Below are 9,134 nucleotides of genomic sequence, written 5' to 3'. Positions count from 1 at the left end.
CCCTAAATCGTCACTAATTAACCCGATTTAACCCTTAATCGCGTCTATCGATACCCGACATCCTAAATAGGGTTTAGGGAGTGACTTACCCGACTCTAGGCTAACTCGGCTAGAGTGAAATGGGACGGCAGGCCGGTGGCCTCACAGCGGCGTGCGGCGGCGTGCGGCGGCCGCACGGCGGCTTGGGCAAACAGCGGTTGATCTGTCTCAGCTGGGCTAGGCCGAGTGATGGCTGGTGGTGGTTCGATGAGGCACAACAGGGGAGAGAGAGAGAAACGGTGGGATGAGCGGCTGGGCTAGGCGAGCGGCCACGGCAAGCGGTGAGTTGCTCCGGCGCGGCTGCTCCGGCTGGACAGGAGGGCGGCGGCGGCTGCTGGCTGGGCCGGACAGCCACGGTCACGGTGGAGGAAGGCTGGTTCGGTCCGGAGGGGGGAGAGGGGGAGTGAGCCGAGAGAGGTGAGAGAGTGAGGAGAGAGAGAGAGAGAGAGAGTTTTGGACTAAATAGTCCAAGGCCAATAATTGAGATGCCAAAAGACCATCATGCCCCTCTCTCACAAATCAAATCAATGGCCAAGATTCGATCTTATCTTGAGATCAACGGCCGAGATCGAATCTTTTCCAAAATATCCAAGGGTAATTTGGGGATTTCACAAAAAATCCAAGGGCAAAATTGTCCAAAAACTTCTATTTCTAAGGCTAGGGCGAAATGACCAAAATGCCCTTTCCCAAATACACTTGGCCTTAACAAACCTCCAGGGGTAAAACGGTCATTTTCCATTTCTCGCCGAAATTCGATTTTTCTGAAGAATTCGGGCAAATCCGAGGCTACCCGAGCAAATGACAACGTCGTCCAAATGATCTGTCGTGACTTTCTAAATTTCCAATGCCCAACTTGGTCTCTAATTAATGACTAATTTCTGAACAACGTAACTTGAGCATATCTCAGACTAACGGGCGGCTTTTGGGGAAATTCGCACTTTTGACCTGTGGCCGATACTAAATCAAGCCATGTTCAAGTTCACTCGGGTCGTGATGACCTCGGTTGTCACTTAATCGCGAAGATCGATCGCTAGTTCCGATGGGCACAATCGTTTGGTATAGGTTTAGGGTCATTCGTCAATTCATTTCGTGGTCAAGCGGAATCACCCGTGATCCACTCGTATAACAATGGCGAACTAATCCTTAATTATCCTTGGATCGGCCTACATTGGCTCAAAATGTCACCTCGATAATTTTCATGGTCGAAAGTCGGTTCACGATCGAGTTCTTTGGTCGCGCAAATTTAAATCCCTAATTAGCCTTTCCCTAACAGTTAGTATTCCCGAAGTGATCAATTCCGAGCGAGATCTAACTACAAGCACGTCCATAAACTATTCATTTCATAAATCCCAAGTGGGTCGAATTTCAGAATGTCACATTTCGACTGATGTTGGTCCATCGTCATATATGAGTAGGAATATATGTCATATGTTCCTTGCGTAATACCGAAAAGGAACACTGGAAACTGTGAAATAGATGATGAGATTTTTTAGAGGGACAATAGATGTCAGTTTGACTTTTGGGAAGAGACGGGCTCCGAGAGGTATAATAGGTTATGTGGATTCAAACTTTGCTGGTGACTTGGATGGACGGAGATCCTTTACAAGTAATGTGATCGGTTTTGCGGGTTGTTGCAGTCAGTTGGAAACCATAATTACAACCAATAGTTTCCTTGTTGACAACTAAAGCAGAGTATATGGCGTCAACTGAGGCAATTGTGAAAGTTATTTGGCTCACAGTTTTGCTCGGTGATCTAGGATTTCAATAAGAAAAGAGTGTTTTTTACTGCAACAATCAGAATGCGATAAACTGTGACAAAAAATCATATGTATCACTAGCAGATGAAACACATTGATGTTAGGTACCATTTTTATGTGATATTGTGTCACAGGAAACGCATCTGTCAAGAAATTGCACACAACAAATTAACCAGCAGAACGTGTTGTTGAACCCTATTCCACTTACCAAGTTCCAATACTATTCAAACTAGGTCGGCATCTAAAGCAGGTGAGGAGCCCAAGGTGGCATCAGAGAGATGACAACTGATGAGGATGAATTTGAAGTTCTCGTCAAGGTGGAGATTTGTTGATTATGGCTCGAAGTTAATCTCATTTGATTTGGAATCAACTTAAGTTTGATGTTTTCGGGACACTGAAAGGGTTCGTGGGGGCTTGGAATTGTAGACAGACCACTGGAGGATGTGAGAAGACGGCACCCCAAGCGCTTGGATAAACTAGGCAACTAGGCCGGCACCCTGGCAAGAAGTGGGTTGGGTTGCCAGACACCCGTGTAACCTCCAGAACTGAAATTGTTTTCTGACATAGTGCCCGGATGTCCGGGCCTATCTTGGTCGGACACCCAGCCCCCGACACGGACCTGATCCAAACGCGTTTTAAACTCTATTTTTTGTTTTTATTTTAATACCTATATTGTAAGAATGCTAGAGAGCTTTTGAAAGGAGAGTGAGAAAGATCCTTTCTGGCAATTGATTCTTGTGGATTCGGGTGTTATTTAGGAGTGGAAAAAACTTGACTAGTATGAATAAGCCATTGTAAATCTTCTGTTTGCCGATTACAGTGGAACCTTCTCATTGACTTCTCCTTAAGAAGACAAACTACCGAACCACATGAGTTTTCTGTGCTCAGGTTTAAGCTCTACAATTTATTTCTTACTTGAATTGAATATTTGTTCTTCGTTCTGCATTAGTCGTGACAATAGTTGATGCAAAATCCAAACTATGCAATTTAGGTGAAAAAAAATCTCCCAAGAATAGCAAGGTCAATTAAACTAGGAGTGAAATCTCAATTGACCGTTCTGGACTTTCTGGCCGCATTAGATGTTGAGCGAATCTTGTATTCACCTTGTGAAATCCTGTGTGCATTTTGGTGAGGCAAATAAAAAACGATTAAGAGATATTAGTCTGATGCAGTTCCACACGTAATTGATTACTGTATTTGGAGAATGCGGATAATGCTAAACAATGACTCAGAGTAAATAGTAAAAAGAGATAGCCCGCCTAATCAATTCAAGAATTCTTTATAGTTCAGGCCAATCTATTGTTGGGGAAATTTGATTACTGATGAAGATAGAGAAATAGCCATAGATCTTTGATACTTTGATATGTGATGTCAATCACTGTCCTTAAAGTATTTAAGCACATTTGCATACATGACCAAAGGGATCATTGTATTTAAAAGGAAAGTCAAGAATGACGGCTTGAGAACTTGTCAACTGTGCCATAATCTATTTTTGCATTCTCATTTGTGCTAGATTTGATGGAATTTGTTAGGGTTTTTTTATTAGTGCAGAATAGTGTGTGTGCTGTTGTTTTATTTTATATGAGGTCTATAGTGAGCACCACGTCATTGCCAGTTCATCACCCTATAAACAGTTCCATCCGTATTATACAATACATTGACACCATAGCGAACAGTTAGGTACGATTTAATTGACACTGAAGGTCAGGATAGTGCGAAAAGCAGTTTGAGGCTTAATGTAGAACTTAAAAAAAATCCGTTCAGCGCAGGAGAATTTTGTGATAACTTGGGGTTTGATTGTATATCTAGTTTGTAGAGTGTGACCTCTAGCATTAAACTTTGAAGATTCTTCAGTTCATCTTGAAAGGAAACAACATGATGCCTCAATTGGTTTGGTAGTTCAAACACCATAGTTATTCTGTTGGGGAAGTCGTATGAGCTAGGAATTTTGATGGTAATGGAATTTTTTGTCTTCATTTTGATATTGGATTGAAGCATCTTATTCATCTATTGACATTTCATATTGCTTCTCAGTATACTGTATCTGTTGTTACTACTATTAGTTGTTGCATACTCGATAACCTTATCAACAAGCTTGTATGCCCTCATTGGCAGCAATTAAGGCAGTGGAAGCAGGTGCAGTTGGGATAATTGTCTCGAATCATGGAGCTTGACAGCTAGATTATAGTCCAGCCACGATATCAGTTCCGGAAGAGGTGCGTATTTTTACGGAAAAAGAACACTATAAGTGCCATAAGTTGTGTACGGAGATCACTTTGATGCCATAACTTTTTTTCGGATCACTTTGGTGCCAAGTCGGAGGAAAAGAGATCACTTTAGTGACTCCAGCCAAAATTCCGGCCAAAAAGTTGATTTCCAGCGAGTCATGTCAGATTTCCGGCGAGCCATGTCAGCATTGGATATTAATAAAAAAAGAGTCACGTCAGATTTACGGCGGCCATGTCAGCATTGGTACTAAAGTGATCGTTTTTCAAAAAAGTTGACACCAAAGTGATCCGAAAAAAAGTTATCGCACCAAAGTGATCTCTGTACACAACTTATAGCATTTGTAGTGTCCTTTTGCCGTATTTTTACTAACTCCTTTGTCCGGCAAGTTTAATAATAGATTCTACAATTTGGAGCATTTACAAATGCGGGATAAGAGTAAGGGTGCGCATGACAACTTACCAAATAGTGATAATTTTTGTTCTTTTGTTCCTAGAATCAGTTTTGAAACAGAATTCCATTTGTTTAATTTTTTGTTCCCGGGCACAAATTTGCAAAAATTTGTTCCCAGAATCAGTTTTGGAACAGAATCAAGAAGCAAAAAAAAGTAGCTTTTTGATTCTAGGAACAAAAATGAGAATCAGTTTCTTTTCTTCTTATTTTTCTTGGTTTTTTCCTTCTTCTTCCTGGCCTATGGCCGGTCGCCGGCCACCAGCCGCAGGCCAGGGCCGACAAGGGTGTCGCGACCCTCGCCGGTGGCTAGCAACCGTGAGGGTCCCCCTCACCGCTTGGGCAACCTTCGCCGCCACCCTCGCCAGATCTGGCGAGGGCGGCTCGTGGCCTCGGCGAGGACCCCTCTCGCCGCCTGGGTGAAGGCGGCTCGCGGCCACGATAGCGAGGCCTCACCTAGCCATTAGGGGTGTGCAAAAGAACTGGGACCCGCCCGGACTGCCCGAAACCGCCCAGAACCGGACCGGAACCGGTGGTTCCCAAGGGAATCGGTCCGGTTCCTGGTTCCAATTTTTTGGAACCGGTACTGTTTGGGCCGGTTCCCAGTGTGGAACCGTCCACCTGCCCAACCGGACCGGACCGGACTGGTAATATAATAATAATATATTTTATTTTTTCAATTTTTAATTAAAAAATCTGACCAAAAAAATTTTAAAAAAAGAAGAAAATTTATTATCATGTCTGAAGCTTTTGTGTAGTTGGGATACCTTGGTCATTTTTCCCAATAATTGATGGGTACCCACTTGATTTATGGATGATATGGTTAATATAATCGATCATAGTGTAGGAATTATATGAAAAGTTATGTTCTTTTCTTTTTATTCTGTTGATCCGATGTTGGTCCACAGATTATTTTTTTATTTGTCTTGGAAAACTTGTTGGGACAGGTTCCATGGACCCGCCCAAGAACCAGACAGGACCGGCGGTCCGGTTCTCGGGCAGGTCCATGGATCAGATGGGCGATTCTCGGTTCAAATTTTTGGAACCGGTCCTGTAGCGGGTGGTCCACGGTTCCGGGGTGGGAACTACCCACTCGAACCATGCACACCCCTACCAACCATGGCGAGGCCGACCTCGCCATCGCGACCCAAGCGAGGGAGATGGGTCGCGACGGCGAGGCCAGCGGGGAGGGCCGCGACTCCCTCGCCGGCCTTGGCCTGTGGCCGGTCACCAGCGCCGGTGACCGGCCATGGCCAAGGAAGGGAAGGGGAAGAAAGAAAAAAAAAAGAAAAAAAAGAGAAATAAATATTAAAAAATTCAAAATATTATTAAAATATTATTAATAAAAAGAAATTTTGTGTAGTTGCCAAATGCATTTCTGTTCTTTTTCTGTTCCAAAAATAGAAATTTTGGGCAGTTACCAAGCGCCTTTAAATGCATAGAAATTATTCCCGGGCACGGAATCAAAAAGAATCATTTCTGAGCAGAATTAGTTCCCGAGTACAGAATCATTGCCATGCACATCCTAAATGCACCCAATTTTGCCCCCTGTAAATAAAGCACAGTGGCATTCTGTTTCCCTTTATTTTTACAAATGCGTGAAAGCTTGTGCTGCAGCAAGTCATCTATATCAAACAGCATTTTGGTCATGACTGTTTTTAAACCTTCGTTTGTAGATTGTTCATGTAGTCAAAGGGAAAGTCCCTGTTTTTGTTGATGGAGGAGTGCGGCGAGGAACAGATGTTTTCAAGGCATTGGCTCTTGGGGCACAAGCAGTTCTGGTACAATCTTTTAATTAGTTTGGCACATTCCTGATATTTCCCGATGTGGACTATCTGCTATATTAGTAAGAGGTATCGTAACAAACCCTTGAGGCATTTGGGTAAAACTATTGTGCCAAGTTAGTGGAAAGTATCTTTTCACATTGCCAAAACACCTGAATCACAAATGAACAAGTGCCCTAGGACAAATGTTGACATTCTCCTAATAGCAGTCTTCTTACTACAGATAGGAAGGCCTGTAGTAAATGGGTTGGCGGCAAAAGGGGAAACTAGAGTTAGAAGGGTCACTGAGATGCTAAAGGATGAGCTCGAGCTTACGATGGCACTATCTGGATGTTCCACCATAAAGGATATCACCAGGGGCCACGTGATAACAGACCGCGAGAGACTTCATTCCTCTCTTTAAATTCGCGCTACAGCATCCATGAAGATAAGATTCATATAGGTAAATAAACGATACCCTTGTTGTATTATCGCTTTGTAGTTTGCCGTGTTATGTAAATAGTTGTCATGTTTCAAGATCAAAAATAAAATTGGAGTTAGAGTCAGAGCATCAGTACAGATTTGTGATAATCAAAGCTGGTTTTTTCTTGGTTCATCAGTAGATGTCAATGTTAAATAGTACTTTTGAGCATTAAATTTGAAGCATCAAATCCTTGTAAGACATGTCATTGATCTGTGTCTTTTGACTCTACTACCTTCCAAGCAACTTTGTCAAGTCAGTATCATCACGAATGCCCCTCTAAATGATGCGAAAGAACAGTGCTTCCCACCAGCAGAAGGCTGGGTAAAATTAATTACAGACATGGGTACTTTTTGGAAGTGATTAATGGATTGGATGCTCCTGTGTTCGTGAAGTCCTGAGAGCACATTTTTGCCCCAAGTCATCCTCTACTATCCTCCTGCAGCCTTGGGGACTGTGTTTGTTAGCTGCTACTTCTACCTTCGTAGCCCAAGCCAGCAGGTAACAGCGATTATTCCTGCATGTACTCCAATGAAATTTAATTTTAGCCTTTTATTCCAACACAAGGTTCAAGAACATTGACAAACCAGATTAAACATTGTCCCGCAGAATCTGGTAAGAGGTTCCAAGTCATATACATTTCCCCAGAGCCAAACTTGGAACCCAGATAAAGAAAATGAAATGAGTGAAGTTCACCTCCCTCTAATCACTTGGCCAATGGTTGTGCATCGGTCTGCTTCTGCTCTTGTTTGCGGAATGGATCCTACAGATGCAGAAAGATACAGTATAGTTTAGACCATAAAGAATCCACACAAACGTGGTGATGTTACCTTACTGCATGTCAAGTAAGAAAGAAATTTTTATCAAAGACTGTTGCGGAAGCCAAGCGATCGAACAATAAATTTGACAGATCAAGAAAATAAATCGGATACCAGATTTACGTGATTCAGTCGTAGTGACCTACGTTCACGGGGAGAGCAGCACGGAATTCCACTATAGATCAAGCGATACAACGGAGATTACAACCACACTCGAGTCACTCAAACACTCTAAGTGTTTCTCAAGCCCCAATTACATCCAATAGCTCACGCAGTATTTAGCCCCATGATTCTTCACGAAATAATCTCTCAATCTCGCGAAGGAATTGTACACAAATCTCAACACAAAATTTAATCAGGTTGAACACTAATTCTTCATGGATGTAATTCACGAACGAAACCAATTGCCAAGCACTCGCAGGCAAGCGGCGCTTCAAGAGGACTGCATCAACAACAGAGCTCCACACAAAACCAACGCACGAGCCATATATATATATATATATATGCACCGAGTAAAGAAGTCCATTGTTGCTCAGTCAAAGCAGTCCACGCCGACTGGGATTAGGAAACAAAGTCCAGAATAAGGAGTCCACACCGACTGGGATTAGGAAACAAAGTCCAGAATTGTGACTTTCCTTTTCTGACACAATCAGACTTCTCCAACTTTGACTTCAACGTAGAAACCAATTCGTGTGTATATTTTCTTTCTTTCTTCGCGGACTTTAACTTGCCAAAGAACAGTTATCGTATTTTGCTATGCTCGATTTCGGACGTCCGCAAAATATCAATTCGAAATATTCAGATTTTCGTTTCGGGTTCAAACTTGAGATATATTTTAACAATCTCCACCTTGACTCGACATTTGAGCCAAGTCACAATCGCTTTGATGGAATCCGAATTTCGCTACTACTCTCCCACAGCCCTCAATGGGCTCAACCGCCACAGATATCTTCCAAGTCCAAGTCTTGCTTGAACTTTGCCATAACCGTGGACCTCATCAGAACACCAACTCCACATACAACTTTAACTACTCTACAAGGATTTTCTGACACAACCTCCTCAATCGCAGATAAAGCAAAACCAACATTGCATCCATATCTGTCAGGAAATCAAATACACACCTTGTCAATATCAGCAGTTACAGCAACTGTTGGCTCTACAGGCTCCACCTCACTACAAGCACCATCTATGTCAATTACTTCGCTAGTACTTGCTACCTCAGGAGTTTCTGGTTGCAACTCCACCTCAAGTTGAACACCATTTAAATCCGTATGAACACTGCCACAAACACTCCGACCTAGAAGTACTGGAGACTCGTCAAATGTAACTTCTCTACTGACAATAGGTGAATTTAATTCCAGGCACCACAACTTATAGCCCCACTCACCTTGTGCATAACCTAGGAACATGCACTTCATTGCCCTTCCATCAAGCTTACCATCACTAACTCGAACATAACATGTATTCTAAGAACAGAATAATCAGCAACGTTACCTGACTACACTTCTTCGGGAGTCCGACATCCAATCGCAGTCGATGAGGATCTATTCTTCAGGTAGCTTGCCGTACTAAGCGCATCCGCCAGGAATCTCCTAGCCAT

General features: G+C 42.9%; 1 long non-coding RNA gene and 1 pseudogene across 1 annotated transcript; one reads left to right on the top strand and one right to left on the bottom strand.

Moving 5' to 3' along the window:
• The first annotated feature begins 3,895 nt into the window (after positions 1 to 3,895).
• LOC115694643 (peroxisomal (S)-2-hydroxyacid oxidase GLO3-like) lies at positions 3,896 to 6,659 on the top strand (annotated as a pseudogene).
• A 591-nt stretch (positions 6,660 to 7,250) lies between these two features.
• Positions 7,251 to 7,479, bottom strand: LOC130136820 (uncharacterized). The gene is made up of 2 exons (XR_008815540.1): positions 7,413 to 7,479; positions 7,251 to 7,328 (listed from the first exon to the last, which is right to left on the bottom strand). It is a non-coding gene; the product is annotated as an uncharacterized LOC130136820 (long non-coding RNA).
• Positions 7,480 to 9,134: the final 1,655 nt, after the last annotated feature.

Source organism: Syzygium oleosum, unplaced genomic scaffold (assembly GCF_021117445.2).
Source record: "Syzygium oleosum isolate NSW1041296 unplaced genomic scaffold, Sole_v2.1 Sole_v2.51, whole genome shotgun sequence".
Taxonomy (NCBI): Eukaryota; Viridiplantae; Streptophyta; class Magnoliopsida; order Myrtales; family Myrtaceae; genus Syzygium; species Syzygium oleosum.
The sequence above is the reverse complement of the archived record's forward strand: the minus strand, read 5'-3'. Positions and strand labels throughout refer to the sequence as shown.